At 41.3% G+C, this 20843-nt stretch overlaps 1 pseudogene; it reads right to left on the bottom strand.

The window, feature by feature from the left end:
• LOC139539304 (DNA topoisomerase 1-like) overlaps positions 1 to 11139 on the bottom strand; it is a 58138-nt pseudogene extending 46999 nt beyond the window's left edge.
• Between the last annotated feature and the right edge of the window lie 9704 nt (positions 11140 to 20843).

Below are 20843 nucleotides of genomic sequence, written 5' to 3' on the forward strand. Positions count from 1 at the left end.
AAGGAAGACCCAGAGTTACCTCTGCTGCAGAGGATAAGTTCATTACAGTTACCAGCCTCAGAAATTGAAGCCCAAAAAGATACTTCACAGAGTTCAATTAACAGACACATCTTAACATCAACTGTTCAGAGGAGACTGTGTGAATCAGGCCTTCAAATTCAGTCAAACATTATTTGTTACATGCGCCGAATACAACAAGTCTAGACCTTACCGTGAAATGCTTACTTACAAGCCCTTAACTTCTTAAGGCTGGGGGCAGTATTGAGTAGCTTGGATGAATAAGGTGCCCAGAGTAAACTGCCTGCTACTCAGGCCCAGAAGCGAAGATATGCATATTATTAGTAGATTTGGATAGAAAACACTCTTAAGTTTCTAAAACTGTTTGAATGATGTCTGTGAGTATAACAGAACTCATATGGCAGGCAAAAACCTGTGAAAAATCCAACCAGGAAGTGGGAAATCTGAGGTTTGTAGGTTGCCTATCCAATATACAGTGTCTATGGGGTCATATTGCACTTCCTAAGGCTTCCACTAGATGTCAACAGTCTTTAGAACCTTGTTTTATGCTTCTACTGTGAAGGATGATGGAATAAGAGCTGATTGAGTCAGGGACTGGTAGAGTGCCACATTGCATTTCTACAGACAAAGGAATTCTCCGGTTGAAACATTATTGAAGATTTATGTTAAAAACATCCTAAAGATGGATTCTATACATCGTTTGACATGTTTCTACGAACTGTAATGGAATTTTTTGACTTTCGTCTGGCCTGCGCATCATGAATTTGGATTTTGGAACTAAACGGGCGAACAAAAAGGAGGTATTTGGACATAAATTATGGACTTTATTGAACAAAACAAACATTTATTGTGGAACTGGGATTCCTGTGAGTGCATTCTGATGAAGATCATCAAAGGTAAGTGAATATTTATAATGCTATTTCTGACTTCTGTTGACTCCACAACATGGCGGGTACCTGTATGGCTTGTTTTTGTGTCTGAGCGCCGTACTCAGATTATTGCATGATGTGCGTTTTCCATAAAGTTTTTTAGAAATCTGACACAGCGGTTGCATTAAGGAGAAGTTTATCTAAAGTTCCATGTAAAAGACTTGTATCTTTTATCAATGTTTATTATGAGTATTTCTGTAAATTGATGTGGCTCTCTGCAAAATCACTGGATGTTTTGGAGGCAAAACATTACTGAAGATAACGCGCCAATGTAAACTAAGATTTTTGGATATAAATATGAACTTTATCGAACAAAACATACATGTATTGTGTAACATGAAATCCTATGAGTGTCATTTGATGAAGATCATCAAAGGTTAGTGATTAATTTTATCTCTATTTCTGCTTTTTGTGACTCCTCTCTTTGGCTGGAAAAATGGCTATGTTTTTCTGTGACTAGGTACTGACCTAACATAATCAGATGGTGTGCTTTCGTCGTAAAGCCTTTTTGAAATCGGACACTGAGGTGGGATTAACAACAAGTTTATCTTTAAAATGGTGTAAAATACTTATATGTTTGAGGAATTTTAATTATGAGATTTCTGTTGTTTGAATTTGGCGCCCTGCACTTTCACTGGCTGTTGTCAAGTCAATCCCGTTAACGGGATCTCAGCCGTAAGAAGTTTAACCAACAGTGCAGTTCAAGAAGAGTTAACAAAATATTTACCAAGTAAAGTAAAGTAAAATAATAATAATAAGCAACACAATAAATGAACAATACAGGGGGTACCGGTACAGAGTCAATGTGCAGGCGTACAGGTTAGTCGAGGTAATTTGTACATGTAGGTAGGGGTGAAGTAACTATGCATAGATAATAAACAGCGAGTAGCAGCAGTGTACAAAACAATTGGGGGGTTAAATGTAAATTGTCCGGTGGCCATTTGATTATTTATTCAACAGTCTTATGGCTTGGAGGTAGAAGCTGTTAAGGACCCTTTTGGTCCTATACTTGGCGCTCCGGTACCGCTTGCCGTGCGGTAGCAGAGAAAACGGTCTTTGACGTGGGTGACTGGAGTCTCTGACAATTTTGTGGGCCTTCCTCTGACACTGCCTGGTATAGAGGTCCAGGATGGCAGGAAGCTTGGCCCCAGGGATGTACTGGGCCATACGCATTACTCTCTGTAGCGCCTTGCGTTCAGATACCGAGCGGTTGCCATACCAGGCGGTGATGCTCTCGATGGTACAGCTGTAGAACTTTTTGAGGATCTGGGGAGACATGCCAAATGGTCGAATTGCTTAAAAAAAACTACTAAAGGACACCAAAAATAAGAAGAGACTTGCTTGGGCCAAGAAACATGAGCATTGGACATTAGACCAGTGGAAATCTGTCCTAAGGTCTGACAAGTCCAAATTTGAGATTTTTGGTTCCAACCGCCGTGTCTTTGTGAGACGCAGAGTAGGTGAACGGATGATTTCTGCATGTTGGTTCCCACAGTGAAGCATGGAGAAGGAGGTGTGATGGTGTGGGAGTGCTTTGCTGGTGACACTCTGTGATTTATTTAGAATTCAAGGCACACTTAACCAGCATGGCTACCACAGAATTCTGCAGCGATACGCCATCCCATCTTGTTTGCGCTTAGCGGGACTATCATTTGTTTTTCAACAGGACAATGACCCAACACACCTCCAGGCTGTGTTAGGACTATTTGACCAATTAGGAGAGTGATGGAGTGCTGCATCAGATGACCTGGCCTCCACAATCACACAAACTCAACCCAATTGAGATTGTTTGGGATAAGTTGGACCACAGAGTGAAGGAAAAGCAGCCAACAAGTGCTCAGCATGCATGGGAACTCCTTCAAGAATGTTGGAAAAGCATTCCAGGTAAAACTGGTTGAGAGAATGCCAAGAGTGTGCAAAGCTGTCATCAAGGCAAAGGGTAGCTCCAGTGAAGAATCTAAAACCTAAAATATATTTTTATTTGTTTAACACTTTTTTGTTTACTACATGATTCCATATGTTATTTCATAGATTTGATGGCTTCACTATTATTCTACAATGTAGAAAATAGTTTAAAAAATAAAGAAAAACCCTTGAATAAGTAGGTGTGTCCAAACTTTTGACTGGTACTCTATGTTAGTAAAACGTTTTGGGAAACCTGGCTTCCCTTCGTATCCATAACTACACGCCACTGCAAAACAGTCTAAAGAATAAAAAAAACATACAGAAACAGGAACACACACATCTGACATTTCAGGACTCTAATAGCTTGAACAACACTACATTGTATTAGCACTCCAAATTCGCATTGTCAATGGCACTAGTAGACTGGTGATAGTTTCCCTAATACAGTTTCAGTGCAGACAGTGTGTGTGATGGGACCAGAGCAGACACTCTAGCGATAGTATGGACACTTGGAGTCACTGACTCAACCTCTAAGCACGATTGACAGGCGGCGGGGGCGGGGACTGAAGGCAGTCAGGCGAGGAGAGTTTTCCTGTTATAATAAAACAGTTTAATTGGATTTGTTCATATGCGGGGAGCGACTTGTCTGGATTAGCATATCAATGCCTTTACACAAATCAAATTTTCAAGAGCATTGAGCACTAAGCAGCACGAAATTAATTCTGCATGATACGCCTTTGGGCCTGGTGGAGTGTGTACAGAGGACACCCCTCCATACACCCATCTCCACACCCCTGTCTGTCACACTACATCTTGTTACATTCAACATCTCTTTCTAGTTTAAGAGTATTGTCCTGATGACCACCTTCACTCTCTCCACCAGTTCTCCTACTTATTTGTTTCCCTGTAAGACTTCAAATCCAAAATAGTTTTGATTTTTGGCTTAAAATCTGCCATACCAATAAGTTTTGTAAACTTGCAAACAAATTTTTCAAGGGCTAGTCTCTCTAGGCTATTTCTCCCTCCTTCCCTTCTCATCTTCCTCCAGTCCTTGTTGTTTCGGAACACGTCTTTGGTGGCATATTCATGGTCAAGCATTTGAGCAAAGAACAGGGTCACTTCCATGGCAGCAAGGCTCAGCTTCACAGCTTTACCTGGAGAACAAGCACACACAGTTCAATAAGATCAATAAAATGTTGATCTTAGTTGGGCTATATTTTCGATAAGCACCTCGCATGTGCTAAAGGGAAAAACGATATACAGTGCCTTTAGAAAGTATTCATACCCCCAACTTATTCCACATTTTGTTGTGTTACATTTTTTTTTTCTCACCCATCTACACACAATACCCTACAACGACAAAGTGAAAACATGTTTTTAGAAATGTTTGCAAATGCTTTGAAAATGAAATACAGAAATATCTCATTTACATAAGTATTCACACCCCTGAGTCAATACATGTTAGAATCACCTTTCATAGGGATTATAGCTGTGAGTTCTTCTGGGAAAGTCCCTAAGAGCTTTGCACACCTGGATTGTTCAATATTTGCCCATTCTTAAAAAACATCTTCAAGCTTTGTTAAGTTGGTTCTTGATCAGTGCTAGACACCAATTTTCAAGTCTTGCCATAGATTTTCAAGATGATTTAAGTGATGATGATTTTTATGATTTGTTTGCAACTCCAGTGTATATTTGGCCTTGTGTTTTAGGTGATTGTCCTGCTGAAAGATGAACCTGTTGGAAAGCAGGCACCATTTTCCTCTAGGATTTTGCCTGTGCTTAGCTCTATTACGTTCCTTTTTATCCCCCCAAAAACTCTCAAGTCCTTGCCGATGACAAGCATACCCATAACAGGATGCAGCCATCACCATGCTTGACAATATGAAGAGTGGTACTCAGTGATATGTTTGGGGCAAATCCAACACAACACAACACTTTGTATTCAGGACATAGTTATTTTTGGGGGGCCAAATTTCTTTGCAGTTTTAGTTTAGTGCCTTATTGCAAATAGGGTGCACGTTTTGAAATATTTTTTATTTTCACTGTCATTTAGGTTAGTATTGTGGAGTAACTATAATGTTGTTGATCCATCCTCAGTTTCTTCCATCACAGCCATCTGTTTTAAATCCCCATTAGCCTCATTGTGAAATGCCTGAGCGACTTCCTTCCTCTCCGGCAACTTAGTTAGGAAGGACGCTTGTATCTTTGTAGTGACTGGGTACACCATCCAAAGTGTAATTAATACCTTCACCATGCTCAAAGGGATATTTAATGTCTGCCTTTTTCTTTACCCATCTACCAATAGGTACCCTTCTTTCAGAGGCATTGGAAAACCTCCCTTGTCTTTGCGGTTGAATCTGTTTAAAATTCACTGCTCAACTGAGGGACCTGGGGTACAAAGATGAGGTACTCGTGAAAAAATATGTTTATTATTGCACACAAAGCGAGTCCATGCAACTTATTACGTGAATTATTAAGCACATTTTTACTTTTGAACTTATTTAGGCTTGTAACGGCTGTCGTCTTCCTCCTCGTCTGAGGAGGAGAAGTTTGAAGGATCGGAGGACCAATGCGCAGCGTGGTAATTGTTCATCTTATTTAATGAAAGTGAACAACTCAAAATACAAAACAACAAAGTGAAAACCGAAACAGTTCTATCTGGTGCAGACACACAAAGACTGAAAACAACCACCCACAAAACCCAACAGAAAACAGGCTACCTAAATATGGTTACCAATCAGGGACAACAATTGACAGCTGCCTCTGATTGAGAACCATATCAAGCCAAACACAGAAAACCAACACAGAAATAGAAAACATAGATTACCCACCCAACTCACGCCCTGACCAACTAAAACAAAAGACAAAACAAAGGAACTAAGGTCAGAACGTGACAAGGCTTGCCATAACAAAAGGGTTGAATACTTTTTGACTCAAGACATTTCAGCTGTCGTGTCTTTGCTATCGTTAAATTGAAGACTTATAGTTTTTATCATAGATTCCTGTAATTAGGGATTACGCGATCACTTGAGTAATAACGTAATTAATTAACTATGAATTCGAGGGCACCAGGGAAAGTTATTAGATTACAAAGTTATAATTTCCCAATATAACCTTTCAGATATTTTCATATCTGATCAATAGTCTTCTAATTAATGATTTATTTATTCTACCTCACGTCAGTCTCATTCCAAACGTCGTAAATCGTTGATTATCTGCACGAACCCAGTCTTCACTATGAGTCATCCATACATCAATTGTCTTAAATCATTTATTTATTACTAACTAATTAATTCACAGAAATGCATTATCAAACAAACAAACTTAAAATAGTTACATGAAATGATGGGAGCAATATGCCCTAGTGGGCTGAACCGGGATGGCGGCTGTTAGACAAAGGGAAAATGGCGTTCGACTAAGAATTCACTACAGAGTCCATAATTATAACAATTGACATGCTAATCCTTTACACATGAACGCTCACTCATTCGGGAACAATTGCAATCAATATATATATAGTTACGCTCGGTGTGTTGTCTTGATCGTTGGAGAGAAGTTAGTTTCTGTTGGAGATTCGTCGGTCTCTGTCTTGGCTATTGTGGATAGTTCAGAGTGACATTCTTTATAGAATGATTGTTTCGGCGGTTGTCTTTCTTCGCGTTCAATGATACCGAATTCCTAGCTGCAGACTAGTAGTCAATATCAAAGCTTGTTATTATTGGTATAAGAGTTTTAACCACGTGGTATAGAAAGTAATTCTACTCAACCTTCGTTCTCCTCCTTGGAGGATAAACATGGTCTAAATGGTCATTTCTTAAAGTTGGCTTTTATTCAGATAGCAGAGAGGGGTGGTCCCATGGTCTCTGACCCAACTGGCTCAGGGGCGGTCCTTGGATTTAGTTCAAATACAACAGGGAGTTGTATTTTCCTTCATTAAACAGTTCAAAATCATATTACACAATTATACAAACAGTATCATACTCACTCATTCATTTTATACAACACACAGATGTAAACCTCATATCTGAGGTTATTATATAAACAGCGGTATGGTAATGTGGTCCCACAGTCTCACATGAGTTTCCCACGTGGTGACAAATGGACCGGTTCATAGCTGGACTGTCCACCGATCTTTCATACTTTTGCAGGAATATGAAATGTGTTCGTACCTCAAGTTCTGTGAGGTGGAAGAGAATTCCTTTGTCCTAAAAGTTTACCCTCTCTCTTAATACTGTTTGTGGTGGGGAGATTCTCAGGAATTTACGACATCTCTCTGTGATCACCGCATGGGTTGTGGTGGAAAGGGAGAGGCAGGGAGAGGGGGATGGGGTTTGCAGTACCCAAGCAGGCAACATCATGACACAGCTTTTCATTTCTAATTAATTTGTAAACATGTCTAAAAACATCATTCCCCTTTGACATTGACACAAAATCTCAATTTAATTAACCTCTCTAGGATGAGAGTGGCGCTAGCGGCACTCCCCCCCCACCCCCACTGAAAAACCAGTGCCGCGAAATTCAAAAAAAAATTTTTTTTAAATATTTAACTTTCACACATTAAAGTCCAATACAGCTAATGAAAGACACAGATCTTGTGAATCCAGTCAACATGTCCGATTTTTAAAATGTTTTACAGGGAAGACACAATATGTAAAGATGTACATCTATTACCTAAAAACACATTAGCATAATCCACCATCTTTTATTTGTCCACCAACACCAGTAGCTATCACCAATTCGGCTAAACTAAGATATTTATAGCCCCTAACCAATAAAAAAACTCATCAGATGACAGTCTGATAACATATTTATGGTATGGGATAGGTTTTGTTAGAAAAAAGTGCATATTTCAGGTAGATGGCATAGGTTACAATTGCACCCACCGTCACAAATGGAATAGAAAAACTACTTAGAGCAACGTGTTTACCTACTTACTAATCATCAAACATTTCGTAAAAATACACAGCATACACGAATCGAAAGACACAGATCCTGTGAATACAGACAATATTTCAGATTTTCTAAGTGTCTTACAGCGAAAACACAATAAATCGTTATATTAGCATAGCACATAGCACATAGCAGCCCAGCATTGATTCTAGCCAAAGTGAGCGATAAAAGTAAACATCGCCAAAATATATTAATTTTTTCACTAACCTTCTCAGAATTCTTCAGATGACACTCCTGTAACATCATATTACACAATCCATATAGAGTTTGATCGAAAATGTTTATATTTAGCCACCAAAATCATGGTTAGACAATGTGAAATGTAGCTCAGCTGGTCAGAAAAAGTCTGTGCGCCACTTAGACAGTGATCTACTCTTATACATAAATACTCATAAACGTGACTAAAAAATATAGGGTGGACAGGGATTGATAGACAATTTAATTCTTAATACAATCGCGGAATTACATTTTTTAAATTATCCTTACTTTTCAATACAGCTTGCGCCAAGCGAAGCTACGTCAAAAAACATGGCGTCCGAAGCCACTAACACTTTTCGACAGAAACACGATTTATCATAATAAAAATGTCCTACTTTGAGCTGTTCTTCCATCGGTATCTTGGGCAAAGGATCCTTTCTTGGGTCCAATCGTCTTTTGGTGGAAAGCTGTCCTCTTGCCATGTGGAAATGCCAACTGCGTTCGGGATGAACTGGAAGCGTGCCCAGCAATTCACAGCGTTTAAGAAATAAATGTCCCAAAATCGCACTAAACGGATATAAATTGCTATAAAACGCTTTAAATTAACTACCTTATGATGTTTTTAACTCCCATAACGAGTAGAAACATGACCCGAGTAATATTACTCCCTCCACTAATGCTTGGAACAGGTGCGGGTCGGTGTCCTCTAGGCGCATGATGCAGCTCCAAAAGAGTGACTAGCCTCAGGGTTTTTTAATTTATAGTGCCTGTGAACGCGCAATCGACCCAATTCAAATCGTCATCACGTAAAGACATCCAGGGGAAGACGTAAGCAGTGTCCGTATAGTCATAGCAATAACAGTGCCCTTTTAACTGACTCCAGAACAGTGGCCAAAATTTCTGGAATCTGACTCCATGTCAGGGAAATTGCTGTAGAATGGGCTCTGTTCCACTTAGAGACAAAATTTCAACTCCTATAGAAACTATAGACTGTTTTCTATCCAATAATAATAATAATATGCATATTGTACGATCAAGAACTTTGTGGGAAGCCGTTTCAAAAAATTACACGATTAGCATAAATAGCCACAACAGCGCCCTCATCCCCAACAGGTTTTAATAAATATTTTAATTCAGGCTGTAACAACAAAATGTGGAAAGGGTGTTAATACTTTCTTAAGGCACTGTAGAATAATTTTGTACTCAGCTTTGTACTCTTCTTTGTCTTTTATTACCGTCTGAAACAAAAAGGTGCAAACACTCTGTAAATCTTGCCCTTGTCATTTTCTTATAGTTGGAGGGCGGAGCGGCGCCACTTTATGTGTAGCTGAAGGGACAAGAGGCGCTGTGACCTCTGATATCATCAAAGTCACTCATTAAAAACAATGTAAACTGAGCCAGGATCACAGTCAACTGAGCCAGGATCACAGTCAAACAGATTTAGCTGATTTGGTCACTCATCTGTATAACCAAATGTGCCATTTCATCCCCATAGGTCCCCTAGGAGCAGGCTCAGCTGGCAAATCGATGCCTAGAGAGAGAGGCTGAGGCCTGCAGTGAGCGGCTGTAGATTTACATTTTAGACCAATCCGATGGAGTCAGTTATGGAGGCCTGGACCCAGGGAGGGATTTCACTACACACACAGGAATTAAACATATTATTTTAAATGGAAGTTGTCGGGGCTGCACTATGGGGAGTAAATGTAAAAACTATGGTTCTCAATCAAAATGTTTGATCCAGTCAGCCAGACACATCCCCGGGCTGTATGCCCTAAATAAAGAGGCTGATCCTTTCTGGGCCGCTGTTGATCCATGCAAATCAATACAGAGTTCAGGAACAACCTTCTGGGGTGAATGATGAAAGGGAGGGTCCTCCCCAGTGTCGTAGGTAGAAGAGAAAGGGTCAACAACATTCAACTTTTAATCTCACCCAGACAGAATGTGTGGAGAGTCTAAAGGTGGCTTCATAACTCAACTCTCATGCAGTAGGAAAGCTACTTAGATCTTTTGAGTGCATGGCCTGTCTTTGATACGTGCTGTGTGTTTACTTCTAAATTGTTGATGATCTGAGGGGGTGAGTATAAGGCCTTCAAACCACCAGGGCTGTTGTTGAGGGAATTAAATGATTCCTCTATGTACTCATTAATTAAAATCAATCTGTCTATTTATAAGAATTTGTAAGATACTTATTAACATAAAATAGACAGGATACAGTCTTATTAAAATTAGATAATAGTATTAATTCTCGGAGCACGCTCCCATTCAACCATAAACAACAGTTTTTATACAAGATATGACGTCATTGGTTTACAGAATAAATCTCCTCCTCTTGACCAATATAAAACAGGTTCAAAAGTTCATTCCAACTCCCCAGCGCACACACATGACACACCATTGGTTTATTCTCCTGAAGGCTCACTATAATTTATTACCACTTTAGCAGACAACTCAAGATAATGGAAGACCTAAAAAATTACTCACTGCCTTATCTAAACATCTCAGGGCTAAGTTGAGTCAGTTCAACCATAGTTTAACGACCCTTTTTGCTTACTTTATAACCGACAGCACAAATCTCTTTCACTAGGCGTGCAGAGTTCAATTAGTTATAGTTTTATCTAAATCTAGAAATTGTTTTAGTTATTATTCACAAAATTCCTAGCAGCTGTACTGACCATTGTAGTAGAAGGGGATGTCATCTGGGAGAGGCTGGCACACCGGGGTGAAAAAGGCATTCTTGTGCTCCAGAAAATTCCAATTGACTCCGTCCTCATAATGTACTTCTCCTCTTCACACCTGAGGGACAAGAGTGTGTTTCAGAATGAGACCTTTTTTAATATGCTGTGCATACATCCACCTCCCACATATTCAGCATATAATGTAAAAAACAAACCCCAATCTCCAGCACTGTTTGCCGCCTCAATCTCTTCCTTTGACTTATTCTTCTTTGTAGTGACTGGATGCTCCCCCTCCTCTTTCTTTGGCTTCTGGGTGACTAAGACAGCACCACAGAAACAAGACAACTTACACAGTAGATGATTTAGACAATCAGTAAGCCCATTGTAAACTTTCCCAAAATGTTCACAGCATTTCATACAAAAGGAAGCTTGTTTGTAATTTCAGCTGTACCAATCTGAGTCATATGCTCCAAGCCCTAACATCTTACCATGGTAATGTTTGTGAATACAATAAAATATAATACTTAGCTCAAATTCTTGTTGATGTGAGTAAAGTGGGAAAAATGATGGAACTACACAACCAGCTGAGGACTAGAACATCTGCCTGCTCCCCTGCTCAGGGAGGATGTCTACATTCTCTTTCTTTATCCCCACCTTCTCTGTCCTCCGGCCACCCTCATCCTCCTCTGTCAAGTTCTTCTTTAACCTGAGGACAGCAAATATAGTCTCTGTACAAAAAAAATGCACACTATTTGCTCACCTCCAACAGGTAATGGTGTGGAAGTTAGAACTTAGGGGTATTGAATGAGCGAGTGAGGGCTAACATATAATAAGGAGACCCACTCACATTGGGGTGGTAGTGGAACATGAGGGACCCTCCATGGGTTCATCCTCCTCCTGTCTTTTCCTCTTGTCCCCCCTCTTCTCTGGCACAAGTCTCCATCTGCTTTCATAGCCAAATGAAACCTGATGAGCGAGCAGAGACACTCTGAACAATGACAGCCCTTAATCTGTCACTTTCACTCACATAGCAAGCTGGTTGGAAAGCAGACCCACAACCTGCTGAGGTCCCCTTTTATTTTCCATTAAGACCTGGCTATCCTTAGAGTAATAACTCAATCCAAAAGTACACAATGATGATTCAGTGACCACATGTAATGACATAATTACAGTGATTAAACAACATTATAGAGAAGGGTCTGATGATGATGGTATAATTATGGCAATTGGAAATAATAATCATTACAGGATGGCAAGCTTGAATTTCCCTGCAGTGTGGCTTCGAAGTGGTAAGGAAATGCACAAAATTAATAGATAACATTACAACCACCACTGCCACTAAATTACAGTAGTACTTAATTTCACATGGTTGGATGGAAGGGAATGAGGATTAGGAAAATGTCACATGATGCCGATAGGTTTGTCTGTAAGGCAGAACCAGCCCGAGTAAGTCAAAAAACAGTGGATTAACATATTATGTCATTCACTTTGTCAGTGTGACTGTAAATCAGAAAAACACATAGCAAAATCGATACAATCTGCCACCCCTGTTAGCTGTAGTAGATTGTATGCTACAGGCCCAGGACCAAACCACACCTTTGAAACCCATCCTAGTCTCTCCCCACCGTTGATCCACTCAGAAAATGACGGATCCTCATTTATTGCTTTTCTGACAAGTCACAGATATTTTTCTTCAATACAGCAATAAATCAATTTCCTGAGAGACAGCCAACGCTCCCTGAAAAATGGGAATGGATCATCCAAATCACAATAATTAATTTCCATCACCTGTGGAAGAAAAGGGGGAAAAAGTCATTCAATTTGAAACGTTAATGGATTAAAACTAATTTCCAATGGCAGCAGTAAGGTGCTGATGTGACACGTTCTGAGCGACATCAAGCCAGTCAACTGCAACAGAAATGCTACGTGAGTAGGTCCATGACAGTTAGCTGACCCTCTCATCACTAATATTGTTAATAAGACGCAGACTCAGAGGAAAATGCCAATCTCACATACTGTAGTCATCAAAACTCTCCGTGCTCTCTGTTTTGACAGCCTTGCCCCAATAGGGCGGCAGGTAGCCTAGTGGTGAGTTTTGAGTGTTTTAGAGTGTTTTAGGTGATTGGACTAGTAACCGAAAGGTTGCAAGATCGCATCCCCGAGCTGACAAGGTAAAAATCTGTCATTCTGCCCCTGAACAAGGCAGTTAACCCACTGTTCCTAGGCCGTCATTGAAAATAAGAATTTGTTCGTAACTGACTTGCCTAGTTAAATAAAATAAAAATATAGAGGGAAAACAAACAAAAAACATGTTGGATCTCAGCATATACTATATTATACTCCCACTGAACAGAAACTGCAAAGTGGTACTCAGTGGTATTTTTAACTACTACATAATTAGGCTACATAATGAAGAACTAAATAATTTACTAAGTAAATTGCCACACACATCAACTAACAAAGGCCTGCCAAGGACCATGACTAATGTAACATTTCAATCAAAAACACCAAAATAACTCGTAGGATGGAGGTGAAAACCCCTTTCCCTATATTTACAAATGCAGTATGAGGGTAATGGACCTTGGGCACCAGTACAAGTACAGTATCAGGAAATCCATTCCAATCTAGTTGGTTTGGGGAGTTTCTGAAATCAACCAACATGGGGTTCACACAGGGACAAGCTGGCAGCACAGACTGAGAAGATGCAACTGGGGGTCACATTTTTCAGGAAAAACTATTGAGCATTACAAATGTCAAATGTAAATTACATAAACTGTAGCAGTGGCGATTTAGGCCAAAATACTGCTGCTTCTGTAGCTGCTCCTGCTGATAGCACTACTTACATCACTATTAGGCTAATACAAACACAAACAAACTGTTACAATATGTAGTGTATGCTTTTAGACAAAGTAATTGACCTTTTCCTTCCCACTGAGACTCCTCTGTGGCTTTAGTTCCTTCCTTCTTGGGTTTTGTACTGTCATACAAAGCAGAGGGATAGGGAGAAATATATAGGTTATTTGACTCCCCAGCTGTGTCATATTTCTCTCCCCCAGAGTTGGTAACCTCCAACTTAACTCCAGTCTGCTATGAAATGTTATCATAGCCTGTCACAGAAGGCTGCTGCCAGTCATGCTTACAGGTGTTTTTCTTTTCTTTCGTCCCCTTAATTACACTCACCAGTGACGGATGACTCTGGATTCATTTGTCTGCTCATATAATGCATCAGATATCAAGGTGAATTAATTTATTCATATAAAGATGGAGTACCCTACTCTGGGTAATGAATGCAGTCGCCCACCCACTCACTCACTCTAGCACGTTGCTAGATTTACAATTGCTGGTGAGTCTCGTTTGGTTAGAGGCTTAATTTGTCTAAAGAATTTTGCAGCATGAAAGGCGTGTCTACACTGCAGAGTTGTGATGTGTATAACAATAGCCAGATGTTGATTGTGATGTTGCAGTTAACTGTAGTACAGAAGGATAGAAGCCATGAAGAAAGGTTGGATGCAGTGGGCGGAAAAGATAGTGAGACTGACTACCTGCATGCAAAGACCATCTATTCATAATGAGATTTTAAAAAAAAAAGAGTGAATATTAAGTGAACATGTTTCAGATTAGACCTAGCTAGTGCAATATACAGTATGTGTACTATTAATTTGGGTCATGGAGATAGTGAGGAAGTCAAATTTATGGATGCCTTTGGCTGATGTGTTACTGAGATTGACATTGCACATATTAGCCTATAAAACAGAGATCATCGACTAGATTCAGCCGCGGGCAGATTATTTTCTTGAGCGGATGGTCGCGGGGCCAGAAGACAATTACAAATAATTTGTAGACTGCAAATTGACCGCAAAAAGCCCAAACTGATTTAATATTCAACTAAAACATTATTTCAAACCTTGCTTACATTTCTATACGTTTCACGCTGAATAATGGTAGGAGACAAGCACAGGAAAATGTAATAGGGGGTTTTATTTTCTCCAAACAAAGGAGCGAGGTGTAAACCTCTAAATAATACATGGGACGAGACCCATAAAACAAGTGCACAATAACACGTAGCATGGAAGCCGATACAACAGCACAGGTGCTCACAAGACCAACGGACATGGTAACAATAACCGACAAGGACAATGGGGAACAGAGGGCACATATATACACATACTAATCGGGGGGAATGGGAACCAGGTGTGCGTAATGAGACAAGACAGTCCAGGGTTGGTGGTAATGAATCCAGATCAGTGACGCCTAGAAGGCCGGTGACGTAGACCTCTGGAGCTGGTGAACGGCATAAGCAGCAGTACTGGGGGGATCCGTGACAGTCACCACTGACGCGCTGCAAGGGGACGACACCGGCCTCGGGGACGACAACAGGGACGCGGTGCGGGTAGGTCAGGGCACCGACAGTGAAAATCCCTGGTCAGCGAAGCGTCCAGAATGTCCACCGTAGGAACCCAGCACCGCTCCTCTGGGCAGTACCCCTCCCAAACGATGAGGTACTGGAGACGTCCCGTCTGACGCCTCGCACCAGGACTTCATTTCACGGACCAAGTATGCCGGACCTCCCTAGATGTCCAGAGGAGGAGTCGGGCCGTCACAGGCTCCAGCCTCAGCGAGAGAAGGAGAGAGAGAAACATGAAAAGTCGGGTTAATGCCGTAATCAGCAGGGAGTTGCAAACAGTACGTAACCTCATTAACCCTCCTCAGGACATTAAACGTCCCCACAAACCACGGGTTCAGCTTCCGGCAGGGCAGGCAGAGGGGTAAGTTCCGGGTGGAGAGCCAGACCTGGTCACCTGGAGAGAAGACAGGCTCCTCACTGCGGTGGCGGTCGGCCTGTTCCTTGTGCCGATGCATGGCCCGCTGGAGACGAGTGTGATCAGCTTTCCAGTTCTCCTCAGCTAGCCGAAACCACTCGTCAACAGCAGGGGCCTCTGTCAAGCTCGGATGCCAAGGTGCCAGTGCCGGCTGATACAGTTGAAGTCAGAGGTTTACATACACTTAGGTTGGAGTCATTAAAACTCATTTACAACCACTCCACAAATTTCTTGTTAACAAACTATAGTTTTGGCAAGTTGGTTAAGACATCTACTTTGTGCATGAAGAGTAATTTTTCCAACAATTGTTTACAGACAGATTATTTAACTGTATCACAATTCCAGTGGGTCAGAAGTTTACATACACTAAGTTGACTGTGCCTTTAATCAGCTTGGAAAATTCCAGAAAATGTCATTAAGGCTCATTGTCATCATTTGAGTCAATTGGAGGTATACCTGTGGATGTATTTCAAGGCCTACCTTCAAACTCAGTGCCTCTTTGCTTGACATCATGGGAAAATCAAAAGAAATCAGCAAAGAACTCAGAAAACAATTGTAGACCTCCAAATGTTTGGTTCATCCTTGGGAGCAATTTCCAAACGCTTGAAGGTACCACGTTCATCTGTACAAACAATAGTACGCAAGTATAAACACAATGGAACCACGCAGCCGTCATACTGCTCAGGAAGGAGACGCGTTCTGCAAAAAGTGCAAATCAATCCCAGAACAACAGCAAAGGACCTTGTGAAGATACTGGAGGAAACAGGTACAAAAGTATCTATATCCACAGTAAAACGAGTCCTATATCGACATAACCTGAAAGGCAGCTCTGCAAGGAAGAAGCCACTGCTCCAAAACAGCCATAAAATAGCCAGACTACGGTTTGCAACTGCACATTGGGACAAAGATAGTACTTTTTGAAGAAATGTCCACTGGTCTGATGAAACAAAAATAGAACTGTTTGGCCATAATGGCCATCGTTATGTTTGGAGGAAAAATGGGGAGGCTTGCAAGCCAAAGAACACCATCACAACCGTGAAGCATGGGGGTGGCAGTATCATGTTGTGGGAGGGCTTTGCTGCAGGAGGGACTGTTGCCCTTCACAAAATAGATGGCTTCATGTGGAAGGAAAATTATGTGGATATATTGAAGCAACATCAAGACATCAGTCAGGAAGTTAAAGCTTGGTCGCAAATGGGTCTTCCTAATGGACAATGACCCCAAGCATACTTCCAAAGTTGTGGCAAAACGGCTTAAGGACGACAAAGTCAAGGTATTCACACATCACAAAGCCCTGACCTCAATCCTATAGAAAATTTGTGGGCAGAACTGAAAAAGCGTGTGCGAGCAAGGAGGCCTACAAACCTGATTCAGTTACACCAGCTCTGTCAGGAGGAATGGTCCAGAATTCACCAAACTTATTGTGGGAAGCTTATGGAAGGCTTCCCAAAACGTTTGACGCAAGTTAAACAATTTAAAGGCAGTGCTACCAAATACGAATTGAGTGTATGCAAACTTCTGACCCACTGGGAATGTGATGAAAGAAATAAAAGCTTAAATAAATCCCTCTCTACTATTATTCTGACATTTCACATTCTTAAAAGAATAGTGGTGATCCTAACTGACCTAAGACAGGACATATTTACTAGAATGTAATGTCAGGAATTGTGAAAAACTGAGTTTAACCTCTCTTGGGTAGGGGGATTTTGACGTCCGGATGAAAAGCGTGCCCAAATTAAACTGCCTGTTACTTAGGCCCAGAAGCTAGGATCTGCATATAATAAATGGTAGATTTGGATAGAAAACACTCTAAAGTTTCTAAAACTGTTAAAATTATGTCTGTGAGTATAACAGAACTGATATGGCAGGCAAAACCCAGAGGACAAACCACCCCCAAAATAAAATTCAGCCTACCACTATTTTCAATGGCCATCACTTTTATTATAAGGCCAAGTCCTCCCAGATTGCAGTTCCTAGGGCTTCCACTAGATATCATCAGTCTTTAGAAAGAGTTTCAGGCTGGTGTTTTGAAAAATGAGCCAGAAATTGTAGTTTTTCTAGGTGGCTCCCATTTTGGCTGTAATGTTTCCAAGCGCATGGAAGAGAGCGAGTTCTTTGGGATTTTTCTCTGGTAAAGACAATAACGATTCTCCGTCTTACATTTTATCGTTTATTTACGAATTAGGGTTTGACTTGTTTGGAAAAGTTTATTAGTAACGTTTGGGATTCATTTTGTATGCATTTTGATGGAGGGAAACTGGGTGCATTATTGACTGAAGCGCGCCAGCTAAACTGAGTTAGTGGAGTGAGGTTAAAAATTATTGTCAATAGGGGGGCGCTGTTTTCACTTTGGAAAAAATCGTGCCCAAATTAAACTGCCTCGTACTCTATTCTAGATCATACAATATGCATATTATTATTACTATTGGATAGAAAACACTCTCAGGTTTCTAAAACTGTTTGAATTATATCTGTGAGTAAAACAGAACTCATTTTGCAGCAAACTTCAATATAGGAAGTGAAAAATCTGAAAACGATGCTCTGTTCCAGGGCCTGCCTTGTCAATTGCCTTATATTTATCGATTTGCATTCACTTCATACGCCTTCCACTAGATGCCAACAGGCAGTGGAAAGTAGAATGGGGTGTCTAGCTTGATCTGAGGCCGAACAAGAGCTTTTGGAGTGACAGGTCTGGAAATTTCTTTGTCTTCTCTGGCGCGCGAAGTACGTCGACATTGTCTTCTGATAAGCGTTCGGTATACACGGCGGATATCTCCGGCTCTGATTTTATTTGATACATGTGATAATAACATCATAAAGTAGTTTTATTCAACCGAGTTTTATCAGTTTATTCAACGTTTATTGGGACTTTTGGAATTTTCCGTTCTTTGCGTCAAGAGAAGATGGGCATGTTCGCGCCACATGGCTAGCTAAGGTTGCTAATTTGACAGGAGAAAAGGACATTCTAAAACCAAACAACGATTTATTCTGGACCAAGGACTCCTTGTACAAGATTCTGATGGAAGCTCAGCAAAAGTAAGAACAATTTATGATGTTATTTCGTATTTCTGTGGAAAATGTTATTTCTATTCTCCGCTGTTTTGGCGGGCGCTGTCTCGCAATAACGCAAGCTGTTTGTTACGGTAAAGTTATTTTTAAAAATCTAACACGCCGGTTGCATTAAGAACCAGTGTATCTTTCATTTGCTGTACAACATGTATTTTTTAGTAAAGTTTATGATGAGTTCTTTGGTCAGATTAGGTGAGTGTCCAAAATAGCTCCTGACATTCTGGGGAAATGTTGCTACATTTTCACAATGTATAACCACAGTTTGCAGCTCTAAATATGCACATTTTCGAACAAAACATAAGTGTATTGTATAACCTGATGTTATAAGACTGTCATCTGATGAAGTTGTTCAAGGTTAGTGATTAATTTTATATCTTTTGCTGGTTTTTGCGAATGCTATCTATGCGGTGAATAAATGCGTTTGTGTGTTTGGCTATGGTGGTAAGCTAATATAATGCTATATTGTGTTTTCGCTGTAAAACACTTAAAAAATCGGAAATATTGGCTGGATTCAGAAGATGTTTATCTTTAATTTGCTGTACACCATGTATTTTTCATAAATGTTTTATGATGAGTATTTAGGTATTTCACGTTGCTCTCTGTAATTATTCTGGCTGCTTTGGTGATATTTTTGAATGGTAGCTGCAATGTAAAACTATGATTTATACCTCAAATATGCACATTTTCGAACAAAACATAAATGTATTGTATAACATGTTATAAGACTGTCATCTGATGAAGTTGTTTCTTGGTTAGTGACTAATTATATCTCTATTTGGTCGGTTTTGTGATAGCTACCTATGCGGTAGAAACATGGTGAAAATATGCGGTTGAGTCTTTGGCTATTGTGGTTAGCTAATAGAAATACATATTGTGTTTTGGCTGTAAAACATTTTAAACATCGGAAATGATGGCTGGATTCACAAGATGTTTATCTTTCATTTGCTGTATTGGACTTGTGATTTCATGAAAATTATATTATATGATATCCCTGTCCCGTTAGGCTAGGCTATGCTAGTCAGCTTTTTTGATGAGGATGCTCCCGGATCCAGGATGGGTATTAAGTAAAGGTTAAAGGAGTGAGGTTAGTGGAGGAGGGAATTCTGCACGTACTCAGCCCAAGGTAGAAAACCCGCCCACTCCCCCGGCCCGGTCCTGTAAGTAACACCTCAGGAACCTGCCCACTTCCTTATTGAGCCTCTCCACCTGCCCATTAGCTTGAGGACGGTACCCGGAGGTGAGACTGACCGTGACCCCAGGTGTTCCATGAACGCTTTCCATACGCTTGAGGTGAACTAAGGGCCACGATCTGACACAATGTGCTCCGGGATCCTGTAGTGCCGGAAGACATGCGTAAAAAGAGCCTCACCGGTTTGCATGGCCGACGGGAGCCCAGGCAGAGGAAGGAGGCGACAAGCTTTGGAAACCTGGTCCACAACTACGAGAACGGTGATGTTCCCCTGGGAGGGGGGAAAGTCAGTGACAAAGTCCACCGAGAGCTGAGACCAGGGTCGTTGTGGAACCGGCAGGGGAAGGAGCTTTCCATAAGAGAGGTGCCTGGGTGTCTTTGATCGGGCACAGATGGAACAGGGAGAGACGTAAACTCGGACGTCCCTAACCAAGGTGGGCCAGCAGTACATGATACGGTTAATCCCAGGATGACCCGACACAGGTGCAGTGTGAGTAAGGAGGCGGTCCCGCACACCCGTGGGAACGTAGGCGTGGTTCTCCGGGCACTGTGCAGGTGCGGGTTCCGTGCGCAAGGCCTGCCGTATGTCGGCGTCCACGTCCCACACCACTGGCGTGATGATACAGGACAGAGGTATGATGGTGGTCTCCTTTCCCTCCCTCTCCTTTGCGTCATAGTGGCGAGACAGGGTGTCCGCCTTCACATTCTTCGAACCTGGCCTATAAGAAAGTGTGAATTGGAACCTGGCGAAGAATAGAGTCCACCTGGCCTGAATCAGGTTTAGCCACTTCGCTGCCCTGAAGTACTCCAGGTTGAGGTGACCCGTCCACACCAGGAAAGGTTGTTTGGACCCCTCCAGCCAGTGCCTCTAAGCCTTGAGAGCCTTCATGACCGCCAAGAGTTCCCGGTCCCTTATGTCATTGTTCCTCTGGGCAGGGCTCAGCTGCTTGGAGTAAAAGGTGCAGGGCTGCAGCTTTGGAGGGGTTCCGGTGCGGTGGGACAGCACTGCCACAACTCCTACTTCGGAGGCATCCACCTCGACGATGAAGGGAAATGAGGGGTCGGGTTGTGCCAGCACGGGAGCAGTGGT

This window comes from Salvelinus alpinus, chromosome 15, assembly GCF_045679555.1.
Source record: "Salvelinus alpinus chromosome 15, SLU_Salpinus.1, whole genome shotgun sequence".
Lineage (NCBI taxonomy): Eukaryota > Metazoa > Chordata > Actinopteri > Salmoniformes > Salmonidae > Salvelinus > Salvelinus alpinus.